This window comes from Taudactylus pleione, unplaced genomic scaffold (genome assembly GCF_031769625.1).
Source record: "Taudactylus pleione unplaced genomic scaffold, aTauple2 ptg000529l, whole genome shotgun sequence".
Lineage (NCBI taxonomy): Eukaryota > Metazoa > Chordata > Amphibia > Anura > Myobatrachidae > Taudactylus > Taudactylus pleione.
The window spans coordinates 4,155,316-4,173,458 of NW_028284931.1; the positions used below are offsets into that span (position 1 = coordinate 4,155,316).

Here is an 18,143-nt window from a genome sequence, read left to right on the forward strand (position 1 = left end):
TTGATATACCTTGAAGCAGCGCCCATGCTATGTATAACCATATATTTACATAAGTGATTATTACCTATATACCTTCTGTGCATTGAGTTACAGTTAAAGCATAGATGCAATGCACATCTAACACAAAACTTGCACATGTCACTTTATAGAGCCTGTTATCATTGATTGATTTTTTCTGCATTTATATTTTGATTTACAATTTAAGCTTATATGTTGGTGTATTGAGTTATAATCCAAAACCCATATTATGCACTTGCACATGTCACTTTTTATATGTTATTCTAGACTCATTTCTATCTTTCATATTTATTGTGCATATTAACATTTGCCTATTCTTCTACGTTTCTATTTCTGTTTCCGGAGTTGCAATATATTATTAAATTATTTCTACTATTTTTCCAGATGATGGCAATTTATATTTATTTCTGGGATTCTCTATTTGATTAATTGGAGTGTGAGATCCACTGTATTTATTATATTTTCGCCATTTGGATTTATTATTAATCCTTCCTACAATATATTGTTGCTATATTTTGCATATGTCGTACATGTTATATTTATATTATGTTGGTTAGCAATTTGCCAGTCGTGCTTATTTCATAATCTAATGATCGTTGATTATAATAGCCACACAATTATTGTTCACCTGCATTTTGGATCTCTTTGGTGATCCTCATTTCCCAATATATTGGGAAGCTATATTTATATATGTATTGTTTTGTTCGATACTATTTACCCTTGCTTTCATTAAAATACTTAAGAGAGAATTTATTTTAGGTTCTTTATTAAACGTTAAGTTTTATTACATTATCCATTTATCATACACAAATCAATTTACAATTTATATTCTAAGAATGCCCCAACAAAGGCATAGTTGTCTTTAACTTTTACTTTTTTTGTTTCTTTGCAAAAAAAATATTTTTTTTGACTCTTTGGGGGCAAGAGGTGTCTGGTGAGGGAGGGGTCCGGAGGTGTCTGGTGAGGGAGGGGGCCAGGGGTGTCTGGTGAGGGAGGGGTCCAGAGGTGTCTAGTGAGGGGGGGGCTGGAGGTGTCTAGTGAGGGAGGGGGCTGGAGGTGTCTGGTGAAGGAGAGGTCCGGAGGTGTCTAGTGAAGGAGGGGGCAGGTGTCTGGTGAGGGAGGGGTCCGGCGGTGCCTAGTGAGGGAGGTGTCTGGTGAAGGAGGGGTCAGGAAGTGTATGGTGAGGGACGGGTCAGGAAGTGTCTGGTGAGGGAAGGGTCCAGAGGTGTCTGGTGAGCGAGGGGGCGAGAGGTGTCTGGTGAGGGAGGGGTCCGGATGTGTCAAGTGAGGGAGGGGGCTGGTGAGGGAGGGGTCCGGAGGTGCCTAGTGAGGGAGGTGTCTGGTGAGGGCGGAGTCCGGAGGTGTCTGGTGAGGGAGGGGTCAGGAAGTGTCTGGTGAGGGAGGGGCCCAGAGGTATCTCGTGAGGGAGGGGTCCGGATGTGTCTAGTGAGGGAGGTGTCTGGTGAGGGAGGGGTCTGGATGTGTCTAGTGAGGGAGGTGTCTGGTGAGGGAGGGGTCCGGAGGTGTCTGGTGAGGGAGGGGTCCGGAGGTGTCTGGTGAGGTAGGGGTCCGGAGGTGTCTAGTGAGGGAGGGGTCCGGAGGTGTTTGGTGAGGGAGGGGTCCGGAGGTGTTTGGTGAGGGAGGGTTCCGGAGGTGTCTGGTGAGGGAGGGGGCAAGAGGTGTCTGGTGAGGGAGGGGTCCAGAGGTGTCTGGTGAAGGAGGGGTCCGGAGGTGTCTGGTGAAGGAGGGGGCCAGGGGTGTCTGGTGAGGGAGAGGTCCAGGGGTGTCTGGTGAGGGAGGGGTCCGGATGTGTCTGGTGAGGGAGGGGTCCGGAGGTGTCTAGTGTGGGGGGGCTGGAGGTGTCTAGTGAGGGAGGGGGCTGGAGGTGTCTGGTGAAGGAGAGGTCCGGAGGTGTCTAGTGAAGGAGGGGTCCGGAGGTGTCTGGTGAAGGAGGGGGCCAGGGGTGTCTGGTGAGGAAGGGGGCCAGGGGTGTCTGGTGAGGGAGGGGTCCAGAGGTGTCTAGTGAGGGGGGGCTGGAGGTGTCTGGTGAGGGAGGGGCTGGAGGTGTCTGGTGAGGGAGGTGTCTGGTGAGGGAGGGGTCTGGAGGTGCCTAGTGAGGGAGGTGTCTGGTGAGGGAGGGGTCCGGAGGTGTCTGGTGAAGGAGGGGTCAGGAAGTGTCTGGTGAGGGAGGGGTCAGGAAGTGTCTGGTGAGGGAGGGGTCCAGAGGTGTCTGGTGAGTGAGGGGGCGAGAGGTGTCTGGTGAGGGAGGGGTCCGGATGTGTCAAGTGAGGGAGGTGTCTGGTGAGGGAGGGGTCCGGAGGTGCCTAGTGAGGGAGGTGTCTGGTGAGGGAGGAGTCCGGAGGTGACTGGTGAGGGAGGGGTCAGGAAGTGTCTGTTGAGGGGTCCAGAGGTGTCTGGTGAGCGAGGGGGCGAGAGGTGTCTGGTGAGGGAGGGGTTCCAGATGTGTAGTGAGGGAGGTGTCTGGTGAGGGAGGGGTCCGGAGGTGTCTAGTAAGGGAGGTGTCTGGTGAAGGAGGGGTCTGGAGGTGTCTGGTGAGGGTGGGGGCGGGAGATGTCTGGTGAGGGACGGGATGGGAGGAATCAGTGAAGTGAGTGGGGAGTCAGGAAATAATCGTAAGAGGAGCCAGATAATGGAGGCTGTTTGATCTGTCAGGTTTTGAAGGGAGATGAAAGGAGACAGGTGGTGGAGGGGAATGAGAGGACTCGGATAATGGAAAAGGTGGGAGGAATTAGATAATGTGTTGGGGTGTATGGAAGTCGGCTAAAGGAAGGGGATGAGCAGAATCAGATAATGGCACAAAGCCTCTGAACCACCGCAGGTAGGTCACTGCAGCATCCAGTACATGATGCAGAGTACGGAATTGTACCTCCGCCAGCAGCCAGTATGTGCTTGGCCTGTGCTTTTAGTACAACTAAAGGATTTATGCTTGCACCCTCCTGATCGTGTGAGCAAAAAACCAACTAAAGTGCTGAACGCTATGCTGTTTTTCAGTTTAGCATGGTGCAGACAGTATCGCGGCACTACAGTTGGAAAATGCACGTCTGAACATCTGGCTCAAGGCGCGCTAACCGGCATTTCCCAACTAAGTGTCGGGCGTAGGAGAAACAATCGAATAGCTGTGAGACCTTCTTTATTGCGTGGCCACGGCCATCATGCCATGTGACCATGCCCATTTTTTTTACAGTGCGCCTTCACCGCGTGCACACATTAATTCTCTATGCCCCCACTTCAAAATATCTACTTCGACCACTATATATATATATATATATATATATATATATATATATATATATACACACACATACACACATTATTTTTAAACAATTTTCACAAAATCAATTCACACAACAGAAATTTTTGTGAAAATATTATAAGGGTGGGGGGGCATTTTGAAGCCAGATTGTCTAGAAACTGCCCTGTTTGTATGTGACCAATATACACAACTCATTTTTGTATTAAACATATTTGCAGTGCACTTTATTGCACACATCCTGGCAGGAAGATTTTTTTTTTTTTAAATGAAAGGGGCATGCAGGAGATGCTGTCTGTGGCCATTACAATTTCTGGACATTCATAAACCATAAAATTAAAAATGTCAGGCAGTAATGCCCCAAACAGCACATAATGCAAAGAAAAGAGGTGCAAGATGGAATTGTCATTGAGCACTCCCACCCACCCTTATGTTGTATATATGAAACAGGACATTCACAGTGTAACAAACCAATCACTTCAGCGACAGGGACTGCCACTTGTGGCTGAAATAATTGGTTTGTTTGGACCCCCCACAAAACAAGCTGCCAATGCGCAGTGGACATTGGTTGCAACGATCCCATACACAAACTGGCTTTACAACATAAGTAAGATCAGATGTCGTCATCGTTATTATCATACCAATAAGTGTGTACATCCTCTTCTTCAGACAATATTAATTTGTCCCCGCTGGAATCCACCATTACAGGCGCATCTGTATTTTTTTTACTTATTTGCCAGTAAAGGTCTTCCTTGTGGAATTTGTAATTCATTTTGATGAACATCATCTTTTCCACATTTTGGGGAAGTAACCTTCTACACGGATCACTGACAAGGTTCCCGGCTGCGCTGAAAAGTCTTTCAGAGTACACACTGGAGGGTGGGCAACTTAAGTAAAGCAAAGCCAGTTTGTGTAAGGGACTCCAAATTGCCTCTTTTTCCTTCCAGTAGTGAAACAGACATGGTGACCGTATTGTCGAAGCCGGATAATTGGCTGAGTTCATACAGAAATTGTAGCCAACAGTCCCATCTTTCCTGTAAAGAAGAGTGGTGGGAGGGGTTATAGGCAGGTACAAGACCTTAGAGGGGTTAATAAGGTGGTAGAGAGACAATTTCCCGTAGTGCCAAATCCAGCTGTCATTCTTATGCAGATCCCACCCAATGCAACCCATTTCACTGTCATTGACCTCTGTTCTGCTTTCTTCTCTGTACCTCTTCATCCTGACTGTCAGTACCTATTCACCTTTACATACAGGGGTGTACAATACACATGGACACGATTGCCCCAGGGTTTCATAGACAGCCCCAGTATCTTCTCCCAGGCCTTACAAGACTGTTTACAATCTTTTCAACCTGCCAATGGATCTGTTCTAATACAATATGTGAATGATTTATTGTTATGTTCTGATTCGTTTATGTCATGTTTAAATGATACTAAACTTTTGTTGCTTCATCTCTCGCAAACAGGACACAAGGTTGCTAAGGACAAACTACAGCCATGCCAGTCCAGGGTTAAATATTTGGGACACTGCCTAACTCAGGGGTTACGACATCTCACAAATGACAGAATCCAGGCCATACAGAACTTGACACTGCTGCAGAACAAACAACAAATTCATGCCTTCTTGGGAATGTGTGGATACTGTAGAATGTGGATCAAAGGTTTTTCTATTTTGGCCTTGCCATTAAGGGACTTAGGGGGTCATTCAGACCCGGTCGTTAGCGCCGATGCACTCGGACTGGGTCGATGGCCCCCCACAGAGCATGCGCATGACGGCGATGGCGCCATTGTGCGCATGTGTGAGACCCGCTATGACCGACAGCGCCGGGGGGGTGGCAGCCCAAACAGGGGCGTTCCCATGGGAACGCCTACCATTTGGGGGCGGCCCCACTGACATCACTAGTGATGTCAGTGGAGAGCTTCCAGCTCAGACAGAGCCAGAAGCTCTCCGGGGCTTACCCTAGGGTCTCGTCGTAAGCCCCGATGGTCTTGACCATCGCGACCATCACCTTAGGCAGTCGTAAGGCTGTGGGTGTTAACCCACAGCCTTACCACCGCAAAGGAGGACGTCTTGAAAATCAAGAGGTCCTCCCCTCATTCAGACCGACCGCACGCTCTGTGCAACCGGCTCTGAACGAGGTCCTTAGTCTCTTCCTCAAAGACTGATCATGTCATACACACAGAGGAATCAGAGCAGGCTTTCCTTAATCTTATGGATAGTCGGACAAAAGCACCTACATTGAGAATGCCTGATTATGAAAAACCTTTTGATTTATATTGTATGGAAGCCGATGGTTGTGCAGCAGGTGTCCTCATGCAAAAACATGGTGATGCCAGTATGCCCGTAGCATACTACAATGCACAATTGTACACTGTGGCAAGATCACTCCCAACGTGTTTAAGAAGTGTAGCAGCAACTGCTCTATTGGTCAGTAAGAGTGAGGATGTGGTACTAGGCCATGATATGATTGTCTATACTCCCCATGCTGTATCTGCTTTGCTGAACTCTGCCCAAACCAGACATGTCTCCTCAGCTAGGTTCACAAAATGGGAACTAGCCTTAATAGCACCTGCAAACATCACCATCAAAAGGTGCAGTACATTAAATCCAGCTATGTATTTACCATATGTGCAACATGATGCACAAAGGGTGGAGAGAGGTGAGCCGCTGGCAACAGGTGAGTTCTGCAGGTATATTAATGCACATGATTGTATGGAATATCTGAATCAAACCTTTACTGCAAGACCTGACATACGGGATAGACCTTTAGAAAATGTAGATATGCAAGAAGAAAGGGAAGATTCTGCACAGAGCTGATTTTCTCAAATTCGATCAATATTATCCACAAAGGACCAACCATACGTGATCATTGCTTACAAATAAGATCATTCAGAAAATTGTTGGTGGTGCTCCCATAGCCCAAAGAACAATACATACTAAAACAAAGAGGAAAGTAGGGCTAGTTGTTGGGGCACACTTAGAAAACTATAATAAAATATAACTTTTATTCGATATATTTAAATAAAATGTGAGGTACCGGAATTCCCCAAGAAGAAACAAAACTATAAGAGTATAAATGTAAAATGGATCTAATAAGGTCCTGAGGTGATCCTCTGGCGAAATACGAAATAATTAATAATCGTACCAATGGGTATGGTATTCGTGATCAAAAAAAGGTAAAGGTGTTTAACCATAAATAGGATACACGAATAAGAGTATGGTTCGTGGTGCTCTGACTGACACACTAGGGGTCCCAAAATATTCCTCTTTAATCTACGGCACCTGGTATTCCCTGGGGGTCTCCCCTCCAAATACTAACCAGGCCTAACACCTTTTAGCTTCCAAGATCAGACGAGATTGGGCATTTTAGTGATGTATGGCTGTAGTAATAGTCATATGAGGAAGGGTAGAATGCCCCCACCTAGGTCAGAACAGAGACGTAACCAAATGATCGATGTAGGACTAGTACAGTGAGAAGTCCATTTTTATTATAAAAATCGTGTACCAAAAAAGTTTACGCATGAGCATAATTTCATTGTTACTTATTGTAATTTATGCGTCAACATTGTCAAGATAGACCGTTCTGACAGAATAGGTATTATCTTAATAAATAATTAATGTAACAAGAAAATATATCAAACAAATCACCTTTTGATCCTAGTAGGATATCTGCAGTAATTGGATATAACACATATGTGCAAATGACATCTCCTATGTGACTCACTCAGAGTAATAATAGAGTATCACAAAATAAACATTCTCAGTTGGTCAAGGGTGTCAAAGATGTCATAAAACTATCACAATAATAGAGTTAATTGGTATGTATGGATAAATTAAGGTTCCCATATATTAGTACAAGGAAGCATAACATTAGCTCCAAGGTAGTTCTGAGGCAAAAATATCTTAGAGGGAACCTCTTGTTTCAGTATTACAATTTCCCCATGAACTCCTATGGCAGAGTAATCCGCTGTTAGGATGTGCAATGCGTTAGTAGAATGGGATTCACATACAATACACAAAATACATAAAACATAAAATAAGCTCCAAAAGAAATTCCGGGAGCACAGGAGGGAAAGTGAGATTACAATGCAGCAGTTAGTATATTACTCATTAAGGAACATATGTATCATATGCGATCACAAGTGTCATAATATTCACATAGACGTTATGCATACAGCTTAATCTGCAAATAAAAGGAAAAGATTTATGAAACTGCCAATCTCAGTATATATGCATTTCTTAACACATGACTACATATATGGTTCTTAGAATCATCTGACTATAAGAGTCATATGAGATTTACCCTATTAGAGGACAAGGTAGATGTTCTAGAATATTATTATGGACTGTGTAAATAATTGTGTACACATAGATCACACCTGATGAAATCACAATATGAATTATATTATAAAAATATTTTTCACACATGCATTATCTATATAGGATCACCTATTTATCCATTATTTATATTTAATTATTTAACCTTTTCTGTTTATCTCTCACCTTTTCTTTTATCTGTTTCACTGTGTGGTGTTTTTTGGTGTGTGTGGCTATCACTTTAATTATTGGATATACTTATCCCTTCCCATTAAGCGTCACTTTTTGTATAATCATTTCACATATTTATTTGTTGTTTTCACAATTAAACATATAAAGCCATACATATTCACTTGTCCCATGCTTCTATAACACTTTTTTATTTTATTATAAACAAATTTTTCACTACATAGACTTTTTGTTTTTGAACACCTTTTTGAGAATTGTTCACTCCAATATATTTTTTATAACACTGTCATTCACTATAATATGTCTTGAAGAAAGAGATTAGGCTTCTTTACACCTTAGTGTCATTATATATGGTCTGGTTTATTAATTAATTAATGTATTCTTGACTTAACTCTGATACAATAGGACTAACCTAAATCAATATGGATTAACAAATAAATAATACATGAGTTATTTACCACTAAGTAAAAAACACACTGTGTTATCATCTGCCCACATGGGGCAGACCGGGTGATGTTTATATGTATATTTGATCAAAATCATTTGGTGTCTACAACTAAATGTATTATACCTTTTAATTTTGGCTAATTAGATAATCTTATTCATCCCTTGTATATTCACACACCCTATGCATGACCCATGACGTCGATGCCTTATTACAGCATTAGAATTGCTCACTTTAGGGTTAAAAACTACATGTACCAGCATGCTCCATTTCTTTTGAACATCATCTTACCACTTTTATGCTTTAGAAATCGGTTAAAACTGCCAAAATACTGGGTTATTATATACACATATATTTATTTCTAACAATTAATACCATCTTTTGACAAATAATCATGGGAATGAATGTATTCATTCTTTACTAATATGATCCATTCCTTGTTATGCCTGATATTAGGTTCTGATTAACCAAACCTGTCTTACTCTACACTTAACCAGTTCTGATGTATTTCAGCAGCGATTTATGCTTTGGTTCCATCTCTCTGGCACTAAACTACAGATACCAGCATGCTTTGCTGTGTACCTCAATGAGATAGGCTGCCTGGATAAGCCACATGATTGCTTAGACACGTAATCATTGGGCGTGGTTTATTGCCCGGGCAACCGTTCAGCATCCAATGATATCTCCCAGAAGACGGGACCTATGAATATTCACTGCACTTAAGTAGCGGCCACGTGTGACTCAGTAGACACGAGGTGAACAAGCCCTCAGTCGGGTGAAACGTGCGTCCTCACATGCCGCATAGTGGGGGAACCTAACAGCCGTCGCATAGCCGATGCATGGATTAGGACTTTGGGCTCCCACCACGATGGGGATGGTATTGTATTAGCCAAGAAGGCTTTATATTTATCTCTAATTCCACATGGGCTCTAATACTGGAGCAGGTAAATTGTTTCCTGCTGCATAGATCTTTACTCCCAAACTGTTGGGACGTCTTTCAACTGCAGGAGTTATACTCTATTCAGGGGGGCATAGCACTATGCATATATACTGAGATTGGCAGTTTCATAAATCTTTTCCTTTTATTTGCAGATTAAGCTGTATGCATAACGTCTATGTGAATATTATGACACTTGTGATCGCATATGATACATATGTTCCTTAATGAGTAATATACTAACTGCTGCATTGTAATCTCACTTTCCCTCCTGTGCTCCCGGAATTTCTTTTGGAGCTTATTTTATGTTTTATGTATTTTGTGTATTGTATGTGAATCCCATTCTACTAACGCATTGCACATCCTAACAGCGGATTACTCTGCCATAGGAGTTCATGGGGAAATTGTAATACTGAAACAAGAGGTTCCCTCTAAGATATTTTTGCCTCAGAACTACCTTGGAGCTAATGTTATGCATCCTTGTACTAATATATGGGAACCTTAATTTATCCATACATACCAATTAACTCTATTATTGTGATAGTTTTATGACATCTTTGACACCCTTGACCAACTGAGAATGTTTATTTTGTGATACTCTATTATTACTCTGAGTGAGTCACATAGGAGATGTCATTTGCACATGTGTTATATTCAATTACTGCAGATATCCTACTAGGATCAAAAGGCGATTTGTTTGATATATTTTCTTGTTACATTAATTATTTATTAAGATAATACCTATTCTGTCAGAACGGTCTATCTTGACAATGTTGACGCATAAATTACAATAAGTAACAATGAAATTATGCTAATGCGTAAACTTTTTTGGTACACGATTTTTATAATAAAAATGGACTTCTCACTGTACTAGTCCTACATCGATCATTTGGTTACGTCTCTGTTCTGACCTAGGTGGGGGCATTCTACCCTTCCTCATATGACTATTACTACGGCCATACATCACTAAAATGCCCAATCTCGTCTGATCTTGGAAGCTAAAAGGTGTTAGGCCTGGTAAGTACTTGGAGGGGAGACCCCCAGGGAATACCAGGTGCCGTAGATTAAAGAGGAATATTTGGGGACCCCAAGTGTGTCAATCAGAGCACCACGAACCATACTCTTATTCGTGTATCCTATTTATGGTTAAACACCTTTACCTTTTTTTGATCACGAATACCATACCCATTGGTACGATTATTAATTATTTCGTATTTCGCCAGAGGATCACCTCAGGACCTTATTAGATCCATTTTACATTTATACTCTTATAGTTTTGTTTCTTCTTGGGGAATTCCGGTACCTCACATTTTATTTAAATATATCGAATAAAAGTTATATTTTATTATAGTTTTCTAAGTGTGCCCCAACAACTAGCCCTACTTTCCTCTTTGTTTTAGTATGTATTGTTCTTTGGGCTATGGGAGCACCACCAACAATTTTCTGAATGATCTTATTTATAAGCAATGATCATGTATGGTTGGTCCTTTGTGGATAATATTGATCGAATTTGAGAAAATCGGCTCTGTGCAGAATCTTCCCTTTTTTCTTGCATACTTGATAATACTGATAAATTTTCAGTTTCTGATTCTCGCATGAGCATTGCAATAGGCATATTTTACAGGTACCGAATCCTATATCCCCCATACCCTAGACGTATTACACGATTAGAACAGAACCTAATATAGCCGCTACGTAAAAAGATCATTGGGAGATCAGCATCATGTCTACTTTCTCTCTGCAACATGAACTATTAGCTAGGAAGAAAATACCAGAAAATCTTGATGATATTTTCTCAGACTTGTCCATTACCAACCCGCCAAAAGATAGTTGGGAAGAGGAACATTTTAGATTAAAATCCACTCTACAGCGTCGATCCAGGGTCTCATGGGATATAACTACCCTTGAAAACTATATAAAACACAAGATTACACCCAGAGGGCTACATCCTAAGATATTTCCAGCATTTAAGTTGGCAACAGAGAATCTTAATAAAGAGTGGGAGATGACTCTCCTGAAATGTTCCCAAGACTTAATATCCATATTAGTCAAACATAATCATATCACTTTGGACGAATGTGAAAAAGAAATTGAAACCCTGGGAAAGAAGTTGGAAAGCTGGGAGAAGGATCTGACGTTTCAAAAGACAGTAGAAAAACCCAAAAAAGAATTGGAGATATACGAATTAGAATCATAGAGAGGAAGAAACTTAAATTTAATCGTGATATACGGGATTTCTCCACGGGCAACATTTTCAGATGGAATACATCTCGCAACAATAAACCATACTATAAACCACGGGAGACCTACACTTCCTCTGAGATGGAATCCTCGGGGGGCGAGGAACTCCCGGATAATCTAAGTGCACCCCAATATCCCCGCCACAGACAAGAGAGATATGAAGAACATCAACATCTTCCGACAACTGCTTTTTTAGGACCAAGCAGAGGAGGTCGTACCAAGTATCGTGCAAGAGGAAGACGAGGCGGGGAAAGAAGAAACATGGGGGAAACAATGGACTGGGACCACCGCTACCCAATCAGGACCAAAAGGAAATAACATCTCCTCAGACACTCACAATAATTAATTTATCCAAAATGACACTTACGGAGGCTGAAGAATCGGTATTAAGGAAAGGACTGTCCTTCTCACCAACACATTCTCTCGACCGTTTTGGATGGGAGAAGGATTTGAAACTGTTTGGACGAAAACTTTTACTAATAAAACATTTCGCTATCCAGAAAAAATGCGAAATGGTGGACAATCAAAGGATGACAAGAGAGACACCCTCTGAGGGAAATTGGATTCCAGATGCTGATGAGCTTGAAGCAATAGACACCCTAGAACAACTACAGGAAGAGACTATTGACAACCTTGGGGTCTATAGGAGACCAATATGCAAGAAAAAATCCATTTTCTTTCCCCCAGATTCTATCAGTCCGGAGGTAAAGATTTTCCAAGAACTGGTATCCAGAGATTTGGACAAATTATATATAAAAATAAAGAACACCAAACCAACTATGGGAAACCTCAATAAACAAGAAACCCAGGCACTGCTAAATATGAGAAAATGGAAGGAGGTAATCATTAAGCCCTCAGATAAAGGGGGAAACGTTGTCATTTGGCCAATTGAAATGTACCAGAAAGAAGCCATGAAACAATTGGAGGATATAGAGTGCTACCAACAAATTACCTTCAATCCTACAGAAAATTACATCAGTATATTTGATAGCATACAGGATCGAGCAAGACACGAAGGAATTATTTGCAAACAAGAACACGAATATTTGAAGGTGTCCAATCCAAAAATACCAACTCTATACTTGTTACCTAAAGTCCACAAAAATATTTGCGAACCACCCGGAAGACCGATTATATCGGGACTAGGTGGACTGTCTGAGAAGGCAAGCCGCTTCATTGACCTTCATCTTCGGCGCCACGTACTAGGGCTAACATCTTATATACAGGACACAGCTGACATTCTTAGAAAATTAAATGATATAAGACTGGATACACATCATTATTTAGTTACCCTAGACGTGGTGTCTTTATACACTTGCATTGACCATGATTTGGGCCTACAGGCCGTTGAATATTTTCTTAAAATGGAAGAACCATGCTAATTCCATCATTTTCTTTTGGACCTTCTGAAGTTTATCTTGACCAAGAACTATTTTACGTTCGGGGACCGCTTCTACTTGCAGAGAAGAGGAACGGCAATGGGGGCAGCTTGTGCCCCCACTTATGCCAACCTCTTCATGGGCAAGTGGGAGCGGGAGTTTGTGTTCAATGAAGCAAGAGAACCTTACACACAATATATAGGAGGATGGTGGAGGTATATAGATGACATCCTCATGATATGGGAGGGAGAAGAAGATCAACTCATCAAATTTATACAAGAATTAAACAATAACAACAGCAACATCAAACATACAAACGGAACTATACAGGAAGGAAACAGCAACAAACAGCCTACTATACCAAACTAGTGCACATTTTCCACCCACGGTTGAAAACCTCCCCAAAGGGGAATTTTTAAGATTGAAACGCAACTGCTCTGAGGCACATGTATATAAAACCAAAAGCCAGGAACTTGTGAATAGGCTGAGAGAAAGAGGATATAGCAAGAGATGTATAAAACAAGCACAAGCATGCATCTCTGAAAAACCAAGAGAAGAATTAATATTCAACGACCGTGAACAACATCTGCACAATCAAAAGCCCAAAAAGAACAAGGATGAACTAAGATTTATCTGCAATTTCTGCAAAGAATGGAGAACTATTCAGGACATTATCCAACGACATTGGTCAGTCCTTCATTTAGACAAGGATCTGTCATCACTCTTGGACAAAAAGGTAACAATGGGCTGGCGACGATCTAAAAACCTTAGAGATCAACTTGTATGCAGTCATTATGTGAAACACCCTAAGAGTGTCAATAAAACACAAGGATCCTATGCCTGTGGGACCTGCAAGGCATGTCCACACATGATTAGACAAGAAAAAGTGGTTGACAAATATGGAACTGAGATAAAAATCAGGGATTTTATCAATTGCAATACTTCAGGCGTGATATATTGCCTGACTTGTAGTTGTAATCTTAGATATGTTGGCATGACGTCGAGAAATCTGAAACTACGTATCCTTGAACACGTAGGGACAATAAGAAACGCTGTCTCAGACAAAGCCAAATTTAGGAAACTCACATCAGTTGCACGCCACTTCTATGCATGTCATAATAATAACTATAAAGAACTTCAGGCATTCGGGTTGGAGAAGATCAATATGGGCATTCGAGGTGGTGGCCTAACACAAGAACTACTCAAATGAGAAAGCATGTGGACTTTCAAATTGGGAGCTCTTAACCAATATGGGATGAATGAATACATAAATTACAGTGTATTTCTATAAATCTGGTATATTCAGCAATCACCTTGAAATATATGACTTTATTATTTTCTAGGACCTCTGGAACATAAGAACCATTTGAGATCTTTATTAGGGCATGAATATATTTTTGGCAAGCAGCTAGATTCACCACTTATATTCCTTTGAAATACCTCCTGGAGCTTTATATTTGATATTAATTTCTAAACACATGACTACATATATGGTTCTTAGAATCATCTGACTATAAGAGTCATATGAGATTTACCCTATTAGAGGACAAGGTAGATGTTCTAGAATATTATTATGGACTGTGTAAATAATTGTGTACACATAGATCACACCTGATGAAATCACAATATGAATTATATTATAAAAATATTTTTCACACATGCATTATCTATATAGGATCACCTATTTATCCATTATTTATATTTAATTATTTAACCTTTTCTGTTTCTCTCTCACCTTTTCTTTTATCTGTTTCACTGTGTGGTGTTTTTTGGTGTGTGTGGTTATCACTTTAATTATTGGATATACTTATCCCTTCCCATTAAGCGTCACTTTATGTATAATCATTTCACATATTTATTTGTTGTTTTCACAATTAAACATATAAAGCCATACATATTCACTTGTCCCATGCTTCTATAACACTTTTTTATTTTATTATAAACAAATTTTTCACTACATAGACTTTTTGTTTTTGAACACCTTTTTGAGAATTGTTCACTCCAATATATTTTTTATAACACTGTCATTCACTATAATATGTCTTGAAGAAAGAGATTAGGCTTCTTTACACCTTAGTGTCATTATATATGGTCTGGTTTATTAATTAATTAATGTATTCTTGACTTAACTCTGATACAATAGGACTAACCTAAATCAATATGAATTAACAAATAAATAATACATGAGTTATTTACCACTAAGTAAGAAACACACTGAGTTATCATCTGCCCACATGGGGCAGACCGGGTGATGTTTATATGTATATTTGATCAAAATCATTTGGTGTCTACAACTAAATGTATTATACCTTTTAATTTTGGCTAATTAGATAATCTTATTCATCCCTTGTATATTCACACACCCTATGCATGACCCATGACGTCGATGCCTTATTACAGCATTAGAATTGCTCACTTTAGGGTTAAAAACTACATGTACCAGCATGCTCCATTTCTTTTGAACATCATCTTACCACTTTTATGCTTTAGAAATCAGTTAAAACTGCCAAAATACTGGGTTATTATATACACATATATTTATTTCTAACACTTAATACCATCTTTTGACAAATAATCATGGGAATGAATGTATTCATTCTTTACTAATATGATCCATTCCTTGTTATGCCTGATATTAGGTTCTGATTAACCAAACCTGTCTTAAACTACACTTAACCAGTTCTGATGTATTTCAGCAGCGATTTATGCTTTGGTTCCATCTCACTGGCACTAAACTACAGATACCAGCATGCTTTGCTGTGTACCTCAATGAGATAGGCTGCCTGGATAAGCCACATGATGCTTAGACACGTAATCATTGGGCGTGGTTTATTGCCCGGGCAACCGTTCAGCATCCAATGATATCTCCCAGAAGACAGGACCTATGAATATTCACTGCACTTAAGTAGCGGCCACGTGTGACTCAGTACACACGAGGTGAACAAGCCCTCAGTCGGGCGAAACACGCGTCCTCACATGCCGCATAGTGGGGGAACCTAACAGCCGTCGCATAGCCGATGCATGGATTAGGACTTTGGGCTCCCACCACGATGGGGATGGTATTGTATTAGCCAAGAAGGCTTTATATTTATCTCTAATTCCACATGGGCTCTAATACTGGAGCAGGTAAATTGTTTCCTGCTGCATAGATCTTTACTCCCAAACTGTTGGGACGTCTTTCAACTGCAGGAGTTATACTCTATTCAGGGGGGCATAGCACTATGCATATATACTGAGATTGGCAGTTTCATAAATCTTTTCCTTTTATTTGCAGATTAAGCTGTATGCATAACGTCTATGTGAATATTATGACACTTGTGATCGCATATGATACATATGTTCATTAATGAGTAATATACTAACTGCTGCATTGTAATCTCACTTTCCCTCCTGTGCTCCCGGAATTTCTTTTGGAGCTTATTTTATGTTTTATGTATTTTGTGTATTGTATGTGAATCCCATTCTACTAACGCATTGCACATCCTAACAGCGGATTACTCTGCCATAGGAGTTCATGGGGAAATTGTAATACTGAAACAAGAGGTTCCCTCTAAGATATTTTTGCCTCAGAACTACCTTGGAGCTAATGTTATGCTTCCTTGTACTAATATATGGGAACCTTAATTTATCCATACATACCAATTAACTCTATTATTGTGATAGTTTTATGACATCTTTGACACCCTTGACCAACTGAGAATGTTTATTTTGTGATACTCTATTATTACTCTGAGTGAGTCACATAGGAGATGTCATTTGCACATATGTGTTATATCCAATTACTGCAGATATCCTACTAGGATCAAAAGGCGATTTGTTTGATATATTTTCTTGTTACATTAATTATTTATTAAGATAATACCTATTCTGTCAGAACGGTCTATCTTGACAATGTTGACGCATAAATTACAAGTGTAACAATGAAATTATGCTCATGCGTAAACTTTTTTGGTACACGATTTTTATAATAAAAATGGACTTCTCACTGTACTAGTCCTACATCGATCATTTGGTTACGTCTCTGTTCGGACCTAGGTGGGGGCATTCTACCCTTTCTCATATGACTATTACTACGGCCATACATCACTAAAATGCCCAATCTCGTCTGATCTTGGAAGCTAAAAGGTGTTAGGCCTGGTTAGTACTTGGAGGGGAGACCCCCAGGGAATACCAGGTGCCGTAGATTAAAGAGGAATATTTGGGGACCCCAAGTGTGTCAGTCAGAGCACCACGAACCATACTCTTATTCGTGTATCCTATTTATGGTTAAACACCTTTACCTTTTTTTGATCACGAATACCATACCCATTGGTACGATTATTAATTATTTCGTATTTCGCCAGAGGATCACCTCAGGACCTTATTAGATCCATTTTACATTTATACTCTTATAGTTTTGTTTCTTCTTGGGGAATTCCGGTACCTCACATTTTATTTAAATATATCGAATAAAAGTTATATTTTATTATAGTTTTCTAAGTGTGCCCCAACAACTAGCCCTACTTTCCTCTTTGTTTTTGTATGTATTGTTCTTTGGGCTATGGGAGCACCACCAACAATTTTCTGAATGATCTTATTTGTAAGCAATGATCATGTATGGTTGGTCCTTTGTGGATAATATTGATCGAATTTGAGAAAATCGGCTCTGTGCAGAATCTTCCCTTTCTTCTTGCATACTTGATAATACTGATAAATTTTCAGTTTCTGATTCTCGCATGAGCATTGCAATAGGCATATTTTACAGGTACCGAATCCTATATCCCCCATACCCTAGACGTATTACACGATTAGAACAGAACCTAATATAGCCGCTACGTAAAAAGATCATTGGGAGATCAGCATCATGTCTACTTTCTCTCTGCAACATGAACTATTAGCTAGGAAGAAAATACCAGAAAATCTTGATGATATTTTCTCAGACTTGTCCATTACCAACCCGCCAAAAGATAGTTGGGAAGAGGAACATTTTAGATTAAAATCCACTCTACAGCGTCGATCCAGGGTCTCATGGGATATAACTACCCTTGAAAACTATATAAAACACAAGATTACACCCAGAGGGCTACGTCCTAAGATATTTCCAGCATTTAAGTTGGCAACAGAGAATCTTAATAAAGAGTGGGAGATGACTCTCCTGAAATGTTCCCAAGACTTAATATCCATATTAGTCAAACATAATCATATCACTTTGGACAAATGTGAAAAAGAAATTGAAACCCTGGGAAAGAAGTTGGAAAGCTGGGAGAAGGATCTGACGTTTCAAAAGACAGTAGAAAAACACAAAAAAGAATTGGAGATATACGAATTAGAAATCATAGAGAGGAAGAAACTTAAATTTAATCGTG

At 40.4% G+C, this 18,143-nt stretch overlaps 1 protein-coding gene and 2 pseudogenes across 1 annotated transcript in view; 2 read left to right on the forward strand and 1 right to left on the reverse strand.

Annotated features, from left to right (window-relative positions):
- Positions 1-18,143, reverse strand: part of TEKTIP1 (tektin bundle interacting protein 1) — a 140,015-nt gene that overhangs the window by 84,913 nt on the left and 36,959 nt on the right. The window lies entirely within an intron of this gene.
- LOC148501191 (5S ribosomal RNA) lies at positions 10,127-10,244 on the forward strand (annotated as a pseudogene).
- On the forward strand, positions 16,867-16,984 carry LOC148501192 (5S ribosomal RNA; annotated as a pseudogene).